At 39.9% G+C, this 12540-nt stretch overlaps 1 long non-coding RNA gene across 1 annotated transcript; it reads right to left on the reverse strand.

Moving 5' to 3' along the window:
- Positions 1–454: 454 nt before the first annotated feature.
- Positions 455–5230, reverse strand: LOC131573545 (uncharacterized). The gene is made up of 3 exons (XR_009276211.1): positions 5046–5230; positions 2661–2704; positions 455–664 (listed from the first exon to the last, which is right to left on the reverse strand). It is a non-coding gene; the product is annotated as an uncharacterized LOC131573545 (long non-coding RNA).
- Positions 5231–12540: the final 7310 nt, after the last annotated feature.

The following is a 12540-nucleotide window of genomic DNA, read 5'->3' on the forward strand; positions in this document are numbered from 1 at the left end:
TCCCCATCTCCTGGCCCATCCCCACCTGAACATTTCTGTGGTTTGTCATCTGCTCCGGTTCTTCCTGCGGCACCTTTCCCTTGTGATCTCTGGGAACAGAATGAGGTGTGCTGAGTGCTCACATCTGCTGTTCTGCGGGGGAGGCGTTCAGGGTCTGGCAGCAGAATGGCAGCTCCCTGCTGTTGGCTCAGGGTGTTTGGGTTAGGAAAACCGAGGTAATATCTGCAGAAAAAAATTTACAATCCAAAACTTTGTCAATATTGTTTCCTAAATTTGATGAAGGACTAAAAAAAATGGTTAACTTGGAGAGTCATGGATTTTTATTTGTATTTTGCATTGGAAACAGATGCTGAAAAAAAACCCCAGAAAACTGTAAACTTTTGAAACATGGTATAATTTAAAATAATACTGAGTAACAATCATCGAGTGCTTTAGAAAGGTTAATGCTATAATCTGCAAATGCCATGGAGAGATTGAGCGAATTCCATTTTATAATGCTGTGTTATGCTTAGTTGTTGATGACCATGATCAGTCCTCATTTATGGCAGAGCATATAGAGACAACCAGGAATATGCTGCTGCAGTGGTAGGCTTCCTTTGTCCTGAAGGTATTCAGGTGAATAGAATGAATAGAGCAGGCTCCAGCTGCATCAAGGCTCTTGACTCTGACAGAAATGGAAATGTTAAATGAAAGAGAACAAAAAACCAATTATGTGTTTTTACAAGGATGGAAATTAGTTAGATTCCTTAAATCCTATTTCCAATCAATAGAAAAAAGTATCCTCCTTTTGTCTCTGGTAGATGAGGTTGGATCAGATCCCTGTGAGGCTGTTCCTGATTAATTGCTTTTCAGTTCAGACCTGCACAGGTCTTTAACAGTACAGAGAGGGGCAAATGCAAATAGTTCTGACCCACTGTATTGCTCTGGATGCTGGATGTTGTGGAGGGTAGGAAGGATTATGGGTCAGACCACCATGCAGGAGGTACTAGCCAGCCCATTTCTGCAAGGATTTATGTTGTTCCTGCTGCTGGAGAGGCAGCTGGCTGGACCACTCATGTCACATCCAACATGACAGATTTCTGCTTTCTTCACCTCTTTACTAGTCCCAGTTAAACCAGGCAAAATAAATTCCTGGATGTACCCTCTACTCATCTCAGTTCCTGAAATAAAGCAGTCTGTCTACAGAGAGGAGATTAGCAATGCTTTACAATTAATTCCTGTGATAGACTTAGTGTGTCTTATAGCCAGAGAGAGGAAAACACTTAGGGAGAAGATGATACTTAAAAAGAATTTCAGAGAAAAAGAAGCAAAAAGGTCATAGAAGAACCTCTAGTAAGCAATAAGCTGCAGAAATGCACCAAGAGTGTGAATTCCAAATTCCATTGCTACTGAAAATATCAGAATAGTTACAAATAGTATTAAAAAATTAAGTGTAAAATAATGTCAGAAGTGATTTCCAGATTCATGCTGAAGTCCAGATCAAATGTCTGGGGTCACTTCCACAACCAACTGAGGGAGCCAGTAGTTCTTATTGCAGTAGTAGTAGTAGTGGTAGTAGTAGTAGTAGTAGTAGCTTCCACAACAGTTTTGAAAAATAGACTGAAACTTTCAGTCTTAAAAAATATTTCTTCAGAAGTCATTGTTAGAGTCATCCTACAGCAAAGTTGCCCTTTACCTTAAAATTATTTCTAATGAAAGACCATCATTTTCCAGAGAGGTCTGTGGAGCTCATGCACATTTGCTGAACACTAAAGGAAAACTATTCTTTACTGACTTCAAAGGTCTAGTATAATAAAAATGACAAATTGTATCCTTGGAAAGATTTTTAAAAACTGTAGTGAGAATTGTGATATTCTGTTATCAGAGTTGTAGGAAGTGGAAAAATAGAAACTTCCACAGATGCTGAAGGGTTCAATCTGCAGCCTTGGAAAGAGCTTGGGTTAATGTAATGATGAAGGTACACAGACATTGGGTAGAGAAATTATAAACTTATGTCTCTATAGTTAGAAGTAAGAATATACCTAGAGTAGGTCAGAAATTATATTAGGTAAAATAGTTTGAGGTTTGGGGTGTAATAATGTGTTAAAGAGTAGGCTAAGGATCTAGAAGCTGTGATAGAAATGTGTGTAGGAGTATGTGACCTGTCAGCTTAGTGGCTAAGAGAGAGACGCAGTGCAGCAAAATTAAGCAAAGGTGATCAGTTAAGAAGTAAAACAAGTTTTGTGCCAACTGTCTATTGGACCAAAAGCTTATATATTGCTGTGTGAAGAAGAAACCCGTGGCTACCTTGAGCTATGGCTGACTTGTTGCTCCTCGAAATCTCACGCCTTGGAGACTGCTGTCTTATCTGGCTACTTGAGCAATAAATCGTCTCAAAGCCTGGTGGTCCCATGCCTCGTTTTTCATCTCGACACAGAGTCAGTCCTAGGGTAAATTACTTTTTAGGTCTTTAATGAATGTCAGCTACTAGTTCTGGATTGTGCTGTTTAGTCAGGACTGGATTGTTTTGACCAGCAGTGAAATCAAAAGGGTCAATATTTTTCTATGCTAATTATCCATCTCTTAGAAGTCTGGTAGCAGAAAGACCAAAGAGAAGGATTCACAAAGCTAAATCATCATTTGAAAAGTATTGAAAGAGACAGGACTTTAAAAATGTTTACCTGATAAAGCCACTTCAGAGTCCAGGTTGCCTTCCTCTATAATACTGTGGATAAACAGTGTAATTCTGTCAATAAAATTTATATATCTACTTGAAGAAAGAGAAATAAGGTTTATTATATCAAATGTTCCCAGTGATACCTGAAAAAATGCTTCTGTTTAACAGGGTGCTGTAACAGCTGCCTGTACTAGCAAGAAGAACATCTGAAAGAGCTTTGATCTCTGGAAATCATATTTTACATTTTCTTATTCAACATAAGACATTTTGTAGTGTCCAAACCTGTGCTAAACGTGATTTCACTAGTGTTCCACATTCCTGTGAAGACTTCAAAAATATTGAACATAAAAGTCCCTTAAGAATGTTTGTTATGAGCAGGAATAAACATTCCAGCTGTATTTCAACCTCATGATGAACTAATCCAAGCAGAAAGGTAGAAAGTCTGCAGGGGGAATATCAGTTATCAGCTGGTCTAGTTCTATGGATACTACTCTTTCCAGACAGGTTTATAAGCAATATTTACTAAAGATTTTAAACCAGAAATAATTACAGTTATTCTCCAGGCAAATGGTAATAGTGAATTACTGTTTCTTTTAGGAACAGCTTTGTTATTTACCTACATTTTTTTGTGAAGCATATTCCTTCTGCTTAGAGTGGAAAGGCTTAACCACAAGAAAATAAATGCAGCCCAAATGCAAAATTTATTTGTTCATGGAATGGCAATAAAAACCATTATTTTGTATGGTTTGTTACCAAAACTAAATTTTAATTATTAAAATGTTATATGACAAAGTAGCAAACATTGTATCTGTTATTCTCCTAACAGAAATACACAGAACTCATATGAAGAAAAGTGTTCATTTGAATAATTAAATTTCTTAGAACAATTATGTCAGAATAAAACATTCCCTCTTATTCGATAGTGTTTACTTATAATTCTATTATTTTTGAGTGCTAATTACAGAGATATATGAAACTTGCACCAAATCCTATTTCCATCTCTTAAAGCCTCAAATTAAATAAAAGATTCACCAAATGAAGACATTTGACACCTAATCCTAGAAATAAATATTTCCAACAAGCAAATCTGATTTTATTTTGCTAGAGTTTTAATAGCTGAAGTTAATTTTTTTTTTGTGATTCTAAATTAATATTCACCAGATATGGATACTTTTTCCTTATTGTAAGAATGTCAAAGTGGATTTGTTTCTTTCAGTTCCTAGATTGTTCATATGTTTCCTTTTGTCAGAAAATGCAGAAATGACATGCAAGGGAAGAGGATGCTGTGAAAATCCCTGTGCTGAGCTAACATGCTTGCTGGTGGTGCAGCTCAAATTGAAAAACACCAAGAAGATACTAACAAAATAGCAGATCTTGTGACTTCAAAAACAAAGATAATATTCCAAGAAAAATGTTTCTGTATTTCATATCCAGCTATTTGTTAAATAACTTAATGATAACCAGCACCAAAAAAAAAAATTAGTTAATAAATTTATACTCTCTGTTATGGTTAATTCTAGAAAATACTGGGAAAAATTTGCTCACTGTCAGTCTAAGGAGTAGCCTCAGTCAAAAACAAGCAGGTTCCCAGGCAGCTCTGGCTCATGTACTGTAGCTTGAGCTCAGGTTAAAGCTGGGCACAACCGTGCTTGTAAATGTACAGTCTGCTGGTCACGTAGGAGGCAGTGGCCCCTGCTCCAAAACTAGCCTGCCTTTGCTAGCAGGTTTCCAAAAAGCATCCAGCACAGAACAGTCTATGGGTCAGCAGTTTGCTCCCATGAGGGGCATCCTTGCAATTCATCACGCTGTATTTTGGACAGCTTTTCCTGTCTCCGAACAGTCAAGTGATTCAACCACATGTCCTGTGAGGGTAAGGAGAGAAATATGCAGAGGAAAAACAAAAGCCACTTATGTTCAGGTCAGCCTGCAGTGTTTGGCTACTAACCAGAAAGTAACTCCTTATGCCGTTTAGTTAAGAATCCCATAAAAAAATTCATCTTAAACCAGAGTCTTAGTGACCAAGCTCATGCTGTCTCATGTAGAGAATCAAAAGTCCCAATAAAAATCAAAGAGCCTATCCTAATTCTCAGAGCTACTATCCCTATATTAGATTTAGAAACTAAAATCTACATCCTCTCTTATAAGAATTAGGATTAATAGGGAAATCAAGAAGGCACCTTAAGGCACCCACTGAGTAATCAGAGTAAAACAAAATACTTCTCCTTTGTAGACATAATGGAAGTTTAAAGAAAAATATTCACTCATTCAGCTATAACATTCCACATGATAGTTTTTCAGTGTTGTTGGTATTAAAAGGCTAACAAATTATCACCTGATAGCTGTCAGCAGACCAAGCATTAGTATAAAAGATGTGCTGTATCTAATTTACCTTAGAGCATCTCTGAAGGCTTTGAGCCTTTAGCTCTGTAAATAGCTGAAAAATGTCCATGGTTTCCAATTTCATTGAACTGGCTGATGGGGGAGACTCAGCAGATGTAATGTTTAATCTTCCTTTCTTAATATTACATCGTGTAATATTGGCTAACTCATCTGTTTCCCAGCTGATTTTTCCAAGTTCCTGGAATGGGGAAGGACACCAAAGTTTGGAGTTTTCTTGTTTTGTTTTGTTCTGATTTTGTTTTGTTTTGTTGTTTTTGGTTTGTTTTTTTCTTTTTATCTCCTCAATTTACTGGTTTTTGTGAGCATCTGGCAAAACATTGGAAGGACAAGGTCTTTGAAAAAAATTAATGTCTACTCAAGTCTGAATATAAGTCTTATATATGCTTTGTATCTATGTAATAATTCTCTCCAGAGACTTGCAAGGAAACAAAACAAAATAAAACAGAAGTAGCAAGGAGGGGAAGAGACCTTGAGACATCTGTAAGACCAACTTCCTGCTCCAAGCAGGGTCAGGAATGAGATCAGATGTTGTTGCACAAGGCTCTGTCCAGCTAAGGTTTGGAAATCTCCAAGGACAAAGGTGGTTTCTCCTCCCTGTGCTGTATGTGTTGGGGAAAAAAGCTTATGCTTATGTCCAGCCTCACTGGCCTGGCTCAGCTTGCTGCATGCCAGGGCACAGACCTGCCCCTGGCTCCAGTGCATCACTGCTGGGCTCTGCCTGTCTGGGGCAGGGCTGCCCCTTGCAATCTGACCCCTTTCGCATCCTGTCCCAGCCTCTCCACAGCATGCCCTTGATCACATTGACTGGTCTGTTCCCATTTGGGGTCATCTGCAGGTGACCAGTGTCAGGAAAATTAATCCATAAACACCAGAGGTTTTTATGTCAAAAAGGAGACAGTCCTTTTACTTTATTTGAATAAAGGGAGAGGCCATGGGGCATTCCCCTGGGGTCTCTCAAATTTTTGGAGGATGCAGCCTCCTTTTTGTCCTAAGTTCACAGCCACATGTCCCTCTCTCTTTCCCCACTGGCTGAGGTACTTGAGTGGTACAGACATCCCGGAATGCCTGATACCTAAGATTCCCCTCTAATGTATAACCCTCCCTCTTAATTTTTAATTCTCATGGAATTTATGGTGTTCCCCCACTGTCTCTTTCATCTTTAAATATCCAGTTTCATTCATCAGCAAACATACAGTTTGTTTGTAAGGGCAAATATCTTTTTTCTATTCATTATCAGTGGAATCTTTCCCAATGTTTGTTTTATCTCTCAGATAAGACCCACTGCTTGTTTGTAAAGACAAATCCATCATTTCTCCCAGCAGTATTTGCAATGAGTGATTTTTAATTTTTGGAAGGATTTATTGTAATGCAGTCAAGGCTAAGGAATTTCTTCAAAAATGTGAAATGTAAGGAAAAAAAAAAAAGAAATTAAAAAGAAAAAGACATAGAAAGAAAGTAAAGCAAATCTCTCCCTTAAATATGTAATTCAGAACCAACTGCCTGTTGACAGATGTGGTGGTAGACATTTGAAACTTTGTGTGTTTTGGACAGAATTTAGGCACGTAATCTTGTAAAAAATAAACAAACCAAGAGACCATTCCTCTGCTTTATAAATACATGCAAATAACCAAAAGGCAGCTGGGTCATGTTGAATTTCTACATGCTGCAAAAATGGCCACAAAATCTTTGTGAAATTCTGGACATTTTCTTCCTTCTACACAAGAAAATCAAGATGTTATTTTCTAGTTTAAATGCAACATTCTTAACAAGCCTTTCTCCCAGTCTGAAAGATGCCATGAAAGGAATTGTAAAAGCTACTCAGAACTTCAGGAGGGCAAAAAAGCAGAAACACTGACAGGTATGGGCAGAAAAGGATCACTAGAAAACTCATGTCCAGCTTCCTGTACAAGGCTGGGTTACCTTCAGCAACAGGTCAAGTTGATGAGGGCTTTATTCAGCCTGGTTTTGAAAGCTCCCAATGGGGGAACATTCCGCTGTCTTTCTTGACACTGTGCTCCACTGCTTCACCACCCTCAAGGTAAATTATTTTACTTTCGTGTCTAGCCAGAATCTGCTTTACTGCAACTTTTTACAGTTACCTCTGCTGTACACTGCTGAAAAGACAATGGTTTTATCTTCTTGATAATCATCCTTCAGGATTAGCCGGGAAGATGGTAATCACTACCCTGATGCTCTGGCTCTGTACAGCTCTCATGCAACCTGAGAGTCAGAATGTATTCTAAGGAATGTTGAGCCCAAAGTCCAGATAACAATGTGCAACCTTGGCTCCAAATACCTATTTGCACTCTTGCTTAGTACCAACCCTTCATAGGGATAGAGAAAATGCCCATATGTCAAAACAATACTGTTCCTTGCTGCAAACAAGGGCAGATCACACCTCCTTGATCTCCTGGGTCAGCATCCCACTGTGCATGAGAGGCAGCACCTCTGTAAGCAGGGAGAGCTCAGTGCTGGGGCAGAGCAGGGTGTATTGCTTTTGACTTCAGAAAGGGTTGGTCCTGGGGCAGGATTGCAGCATGTGGCATTTGTTAGTGCTGTATGTCTGCGTCAGACAAACGAGGCTCAGTAACTCTGTTTTTTGAGTAGCAAGAAGGACAGAAATTCACACATTCGCATGCATTTTACATAGCTTTTGCATTTTCCTCAAAGTCTCAAGCAGAGACAACATCTAGAGACCTTTGTTTTCATGATCCCTCATACCTATGGCAGGCCCAGGAGTCAGAAGTTATCTGCTGTTATTTATCAGCAATTGAATGTCCAAGACCTCAAATGTCTTGCTTCTGCAATGTGCTATCCCTCCTATGCCATGACCCCTTGGGAAGATCTCTCATCTGTCACTGTTAGCCCCAGGCACAGAATCAAATAGCTTTTTAGTTGCTTTAACCTTCCAGGTGTGGACATCCACTCAGCCTCTTGGATGTCTGCGTAATGCCATCTCCTATTCAGAAATGACGACTCAAACACGTACAAGTGGTGACCCACCTGTAGATGGTCCTTCCCCATAACTAGCTGCTGGGCCCTGTGTCACAGAGGGCCTGATTTCTGGATCACTGACCAATGGTGAGTGCTACCTCAACAGGCAGGAAAAGGGGGCAGCTGAATGCAAGATTTTTACAAGCATAGTCAGCAATCAGCTAATGAGACCAGCTTCTGCCTACATGTGTACTGCCAGCCTGGTATTTTAACTTTTTCCTTGGTAAAAATACCATCTTTCAAATCCTGCAGATTCCTCCAGCTCTTTTGCTAAAGGAGCTTGGTTAATGAATTCTCTATGGACTTGTAAACATTTCTGCACCTCATTACTTACTACTTCTGGATAGAAGCCTGCTTGGAGCTTCATTAACAAAGATTGTCATTGTGAACCATGACTAACTCATCCCCAAGCACTTCCAGCTCTCATGGTCATGTCTAGGTTTAAAAATAAATGCCAGCTGTCCCTCTTTGCTGGAGCTTGTGTAAAGTACAATGGCAGCCTGATAAGATTATTGCTGGACTGATCACATGGCTTGTGTCAGAGATTCCAAAAGGGACTTTATTTTGCTTTATTGATTAGAGAAGAATTTCATTAAGCTTTGCAGGAAATATAAAATAAAAAGCTTGCCCTAATGCTGCCATGCCATCATGCTGGCAGAAATTAACTTTATGAATTTGTAAAAATGGAGGGACAAAAAAGTTAACATTTATTGATCCACTTCAAACAAGACAGAAGCTGTGATTCATTGGAGCTTGCAATTGTCATTCTTAAGTTTGTTTGCAGTCACTATTATCCAAACCAATTTAGAAAAGGAAAACAAAACTGTTTTTTCTCCCCACCTGCAATGCCATACCCTTGGGGTTTGTTTTTGCTGTTGTTATTTAAAAGTGCAACTTATATAGCTGCATACAGGTTAGGCCAAGCAGGTTGTACAGTGCCGGTTTAGGCACTGTTCTTCACTGTCTGTAATTCAAGGACCAATACATTTGGGCAGAAGGATGATGCTTTAAGTTTTAGCTTTTGTATTTTTCAGATCCAGTACTGCATTAGTGTATAACTCTGAACTTCATATAGAGTGTTAGTAAGCTCTCTTCACTCTTTGGGCAGACAAAGTAATCCTTCGAGGCCTGAGAACCAAGGTCACCATCACAGCCTCAGACCCCAAAAAGTATAAACAAGAGTGAATTAGGGGGGTACAAACTGGGGGAATATGACTTCATTACCTGAATTGACTTCTGATATGCAAACAGACCAAACTTTTATCTGTCTAAAAAACTCGTGACCACAACCCACCTTGGGTGTAGCCTCTGTGATGCATTTGCATTGCACCTGCCCAAGGCGCTTCTGTTGAAGGCTTTTAATAAAGCTCTACTTTATTATTTTAACTCTGTTTGGCCTCTGTTCTAAGTAGCCATTCCAAGGCGTCAAGGGGTGCCCCACACTGTCTGCAATAGCCCAAATAATAGTAACTGAGTTGTTCCTTTTTAAAGTCACTGTGACCAGGCAGACTGCAACCAAGAGGAAATGCAATCTCTGTTTTAAAGATGTCCATGAGCATATACTCCTAGTAATTCTTGAGAAAAGCCCCTATTGCTTGAAAAGGTCTTCATATTCAGCTGACAGCTCTGAAGAGAATCATGAGGTTTGAGTGCATTCCTTACTGGCACCAAGGGAAGGGACGCTTCCACTCCTGAAGTGGGTGGTAGTGCAGCAGAATGAAATCAAGCCTGGCATTACTTGTAGTAACTTGGTAGAAACAACCTTGGGAAAGAAGAACTTGAGCTCTAAAAGAGGAAACAATGAAAACGTCAAGTTTGAATTTTTTTTCTCAGGATGCAGACAATCTCTGAATGTGTTGGGTTATGCTGAAAGAACATGAAGCCCCAGGGCATGGTTATAATTCATTGTCCTCCTGCATTCATGATGAAAGAAATGAACATATTATAACTCTCATGCTGACCCAAGGCTGACTAATTATTTGCATTTTCCCACTGCAGCCAAGGTAAAAGTGGAGATCAGGGAACAATGCTCCTAAAGATATATTTCTTATGCAGTTGGCTGTTTTATTCCTTTTCAAATATTTCAGTGATTTCAGAGCCCCAGATAAAAACTTTATTGGTTTTGGGTTTTTTTTTGTTTTGGTAGGGTTTTCTTTTAGGAAATGTTGATACTTGGCACTGCAACATCAGATAACTGATTTTCTGACTTGATAATAGAAGAATGGCAATATGAGTTGACATGATTGAAACAGTTTCAGAAGGGTTTCTGTAGAGAGTGGTAACACTGGAAAAAAAATTTGCTATTTCTTTGGAGAACTGATTCATGGTTTCTCTCTATCCTTATCTGCCATCTCCTTCTGTTTTTCACTGATGTCAAGATGACCACGTGGATTCACTGACAGCCTTGGTGTACACAGGGCTCACTGCAAGAAACTTTAACTTGAACACCTCTGTGAATAATCTGTGATGGTTAATCTGAACTTCCTGATGTTTGCTGAGGTAGTTTTTCCAGTTGCAAACGTGACTAAAACAAGAAAACTTGTTTTATCAAACTATTTCAATACAAACTATAAAAAGATATCTAAATCAAACTCCTGAAGTTTTCCTCTGGGATAGCCACTGGAAGACTTTCACCCTTCCAATGCAACCTTCACACATTTTCAAGCTGCAAAACTCATGTTGGGTATCAAGGCCTCCTGGTTCTGGATGGATACAGCAGAGCAACCTGCTTCTCTTTTTCCTTTCTTACAAACCACAGCTACTACTTGCCAACCCCCAGCTCCTATGCAACTTTTGCACTTTCCCATTGACTGCCCAAGCAAACCTTGCCAGCCATCAAATGGGTTCTGTTAGCAGATAACAGATATGTAGCTCTGTAACATAAACAGAGCCTCTCAAGTTTCGAGGGGCTCTCAGACTGCTTCTGCTCTCTCTTAAATATATCTTCATCAGGTTTTCCTACCCTTTTTTTTTCTGCTTTCATTTGATTGTTTCATTTGTTCACTTTCTCTGGGGTGAGCCTTTCTGCAACAGTGGATGAGCCTCTGCTGGATGCTGTTGCTGCAAATGAAGATGATGCTCAAGCATGTCCAAATGATGAGCTGGCTTAGACTTCTGCACCTGATACCACTGCAAACTTTCCTCCATTCTACAATATTACACCCTTTTCACATAAAAATAATTAAAGGAAAATGCTTTTCAGACCACTTCTTTCTATCTGCCTTTCTCTGCATCAGATCTCTTCTCTGTATTTCTTCTTCCTCTGAGATATTTTCTTTTCTGTGAGAGCAGCTGGAAGGAGTTGTTTTCATTTTAGACCTTAGCATTTAGATCTTGGTGTTCTCAGAAGCTGGCAGGCATCTCAGGAGATGCTATCACACGAGAAAAACCAACCCCTCCAGTCTAAGTGTGCTCAAAGATTTTGCTTCTCTGTCAGGCACGTGAGGTGTGGGGCTTCCACCTTGGTGCAGTGGGGCAGTCTGTTTTCATGTACATGTATCATGTTGGAGGCTTGTGAGGGACTTGAGCATCTCTTGAAAAAGCAGTCTGGAGACTGGACAACAGTCCAGCAGTCTGGAGACTGTTAGCTTGCACTATGAAAACATGGGCAGTGATGCAGGTGGAGAGGCTCTGTGCCTGTGCATATGCCCTAGGAACCACATTACATACACGTATGTATATAAAAACAATAACAAAAGACATGATAGCAGGCAGTCAGAATGAGCCATGAAAACCAGCTCTTCTTGAAGACAGGCTCTGCCTTTGTTATATGTGTAACCAGGATAAGTGAATCTTAAAAGCAGGCAAATGAACACCAAAATCACATCTGCCATTCATTCTCCTTTTCACTGGCATGGTAAGATCAAAACTCTGTTTTGATCTCTGTGGAAAAAAGAAAGCAGTTACATTCTTTTTCAGTTTTACTACCTACTACCACTACAGTTTTACCCAGCCAAACCTTGCTTGTTAATCAAAATTTTTACTAGCTACTACATTGTTCTTTTTAAGTAGGTTAAAATCATAAAAACAATCCTTCCTTCCTTCCTTCCCTCCTTCCTTCCCTCCTTCCCTCCTTCCTTCCCTCCCTCCTTCCTTCCTTCCTTCCTTCCTTCCTTCCTTCCTTCCTTCCTTCCTTCCTTCCTTCCTTCCTTCCTTCCTTCCTTCCTTCCTTCCTTCCTTCCTTCCTTCCTTCCTTCCTTCCTTCCTTCCTTCCTTCCTTCCTTCCTTCCTTCCTTCCTTCCTTCCTTCCTTCCTTCCTTCCTTCCTTCCTTCCTTCCTTCCTTCCTTCCTTCCTTCCTTCCTTCCTTCCTTCCTTCCTTCCTTCCTTCCTTCCTTCCTTCCTTCCTTCCTTCCTTCCTTCCTTCCTTCCTTCCTTCCTTCCTTCCTTCCTTCCTTCCTTCCTTCCTTCCTTCCTTCCTTCCTTCCTTCCTTCCTTCCTTCCTTCCTTCCTTCCTTCCTTCCTTCCTTCCTTCCTTCCTTCCTTCCTTCCT

This window comes from Poecile atricapillus, chromosome Z (assembly GCF_030490865.1).
Source record: "Poecile atricapillus isolate bPoeAtr1 chromosome Z, bPoeAtr1.hap1, whole genome shotgun sequence".
NCBI classification, from domain to species: Eukaryota; Metazoa; Chordata; class Aves; order Passeriformes; family Paridae; genus Poecile; species Poecile atricapillus.